The sequence below is a fragment of the Engraulis encrasicolus genome, chromosome 21 (genome assembly GCF_034702125.1).
Source record: "Engraulis encrasicolus isolate BLACKSEA-1 chromosome 21, IST_EnEncr_1.0, whole genome shotgun sequence".
NCBI lineage: Eukaryota > Metazoa > Chordata > Actinopteri > Clupeiformes > Engraulidae > Engraulis > Engraulis encrasicolus.
The window spans coordinates 21,922,605-21,925,329 of NC_085877.1; the positions used below are offsets into that span (position 1 = coordinate 21,922,605).

Below are 2,725 nucleotides of genomic sequence, written 5' to 3' on the forward strand. Positions count from 1 at the left end.
AGAGAGTTAAATGTTTAAAGTAAACAAGCACAGCATGTTTAGCTATATTGGCTCTAAGTTTTTGATTTCAAAATTAAAAGTTTTATGTTTTCCCATTTTAGAGCCAAAAAAAAATCTTGGTTGGCTTATTGATTGCTGGTTTATACTAATGCACTAGGCTACCACCCCTCTGTTTAAATCAAATATAACATGAACTTTAATTCCACAAACGTGAACAATGCTTTATATCAAGTTTTTTTCATTTTGTTCCATGTGAGTGACAAAAAAACAGTAGACAATGACACAACAATCATACAATGCACAACAATCTGTTCTAAAATGTAGACCCAGTCATAGAGTCAACTGTCAATACATTACAAAGAACACATTACAAATCAACCTCAACACATCAGGCAATTTAGTCATTTATTTGTTGTCCATTTCTGAATCTTTTATTAGGAGTTGGAGGCTGAAGGAGATCCATATAACTTGCAATAACATGTCCCCCAAAATAGTGTCAGACTTCACAACACAGTCAGTTGTTTATCCTTTGGAGTGTTGAGCAGAGCTGATAGATCATAGAGTTCTTGTGGTCCCATATCGGCTGCCTGTGGAGCATAAATAATATAATAAGTTTAAGGCTTTCATGAGGACTTGTTGGATTAGGCCCCTATAGCATGATCACGGGGTTTGCTACACTGGTTTATACAAAAGTTCAATATGTGTACAAAAGTGCAATATGTCATCATGAAATTGCAACGTATCACTTGCAAATACACTGCAGATGTATGATACAAGAAAAAGATTTGAATGAAAGGCCTACACAATGCTAGCCTAACTAGCAGTAGCTAACATACTAAGCTAAACTGCTAACATAACATACACACAGTGTAGCATCAAGAGCACCTAAGGTCACACACAGCAACATAGTAAACTACTATAGCTTACACACCAACACACACACTTTTATGGGTCTTTTCTTACCTTGAAGTGAGGTTGATAGACACATTTTTCCATGCCAAGTTGTCAGTTGTGGTTTGATGGTCACATGGTGTTGAGTAAATCTATCCCCCATTGACAGATTCACCATTTTTAGAGAAGTTTGTATTTTATGTTACATTTTAATAAAATAGGGTTATATGGTTCTGACATGAATGGGTTCTTCTGTACACAAGACAGAAGCTGGTAAACAATAAAAAAAACAACTAAAACAACCAAAAAAGTGAGTGCCCCAGCCTTAGGATTCGAACTCTCAACCTCAAGATAAAGACATGTTAGTCAGTCCCTCCAGGATTTTGCACTGGGATTTTGTGATTTTTGCGATCAAAATGTCTGATTTTGTGGCGGCATTTTCTCATTTTTTGCAAAGATTTTGCGGCATTTTCTCATTTTTTGCAAAGATTTTGCACCCCTTTCTGGGTGTTTTTGGTAACTGAAAACCACAATCAGTCTAAGGAGGCTTAAGACAAAAGAGAGAGAGATTCAGAAACACACTTCCTATATAATAGAATAATAAAATATTGTCAAAAACTGCCAGAGCGTCCAAGCCAGTGCGTCCAATGTGTAAAAAAATCATGGCCGCGACACTCATAAATCTCTGTCGATATTTTAGAACGACTTCGGGGGAAAACGGGGCTGTGCGTTATGAAAAAATACTTGTGGGTATAGCCTACCAGTAGGCCTAGGCTAATGAAGAGCGTGGCGGGGTACAGTAGCCAGGCTGTATGCAAACGTTACAATGTCACCTGTTGGAAGACGCGTCTCTCTCTCTCTCTCTCTCTCTCTCTCTCTCTCTCTCTCTCTCTCTCTCTCTCTCTCGTGCTCGCATAAAATTGCAAGCTGTTGCATATTATTTGCTTGATGCAAAGTTGTGATGGCATAGGCCTACACGCTCTCGTTGACATATGGTTGTGTGCATGGTTGCATGGATTCGCAAGACTGTATTGCAATAACACAGTGAAAGCGTGGAAGGGCCGTTCACTTCCTATCTCGGTGTCCTTGACTGAAACAAGTGGCAAAACTCCACACTTCCGAATCCTTTGCGATCGGCACTACAGTGATTGTTATCAGAAGGCTTGTGCCTACGCATAGACATAGACCCTTAAATTACAAACATTAGCGAACATTGAAAAAAGATCAGACAACGACCGTCGGGCATGCTCATGAAAGCGACAGGGGAGAGTGGAGAAGTGTAACGGTTTGCTACTGCGACAGCACCGCCACTATTTCATGACTGCATACACTTCTTCGTCATGGATAAATGGGCAACAATACTTTTTCCAGCCAGGATTGCACTGAAAAGTAGGCTACTGCTGTTTAAAAAAAAAGGTCACGGGCACCGACGCCTGCGTGTAGGCCTATGTGTGAGGGAGGGGAGGAGAGAGACGCGGAGCAGCTGAGATGAGGGTCGCGACTTCAGAAATAGCACACAATTCTTTTTCAATGTTTCAGTGACATATTAACAAAAATGCTTCCATTGGTTTTCGTCTCCGGTGGTATTGTAGTCACATTTTTATTTTTTTGACGAAAATATAAATCAATAAACTCCACAGAATGTTGAAGGGGACAAAGGGGAAAATTTTGCGGGAAAAATGCGGCTTTACAGGAATTACGTGGCATCGTGAAATTATGCGGAATATCACTGAATTTGCATGAATCCACGCGATCGCTGAATCGCGAAAAACTGGAGGGACTGGTTAGTGTGGTTACATGCAGAAGACTATCCCCTACGCCTCTCCTCAGCTGG

At 40.3% G+C, this 2,725-nt stretch overlaps 1 long non-coding RNA gene across 1 annotated transcript; it reads right to left on the minus strand.

The window, feature by feature from the left end:
- Positions 1-392: 392 nt before the first annotated feature.
- LOC134437748 (uncharacterized) lies at positions 393-1,222 on the minus strand. The gene is made up of 2 exons (XR_010032470.1): positions 964-1,222; positions 393-587 (listed from the first exon to the last, which is right to left on the minus strand). It is a non-coding gene; the product is annotated as an uncharacterized LOC134437748 (long non-coding RNA).
- Positions 1,223-2,725: the final 1,503 nt, after the last annotated feature.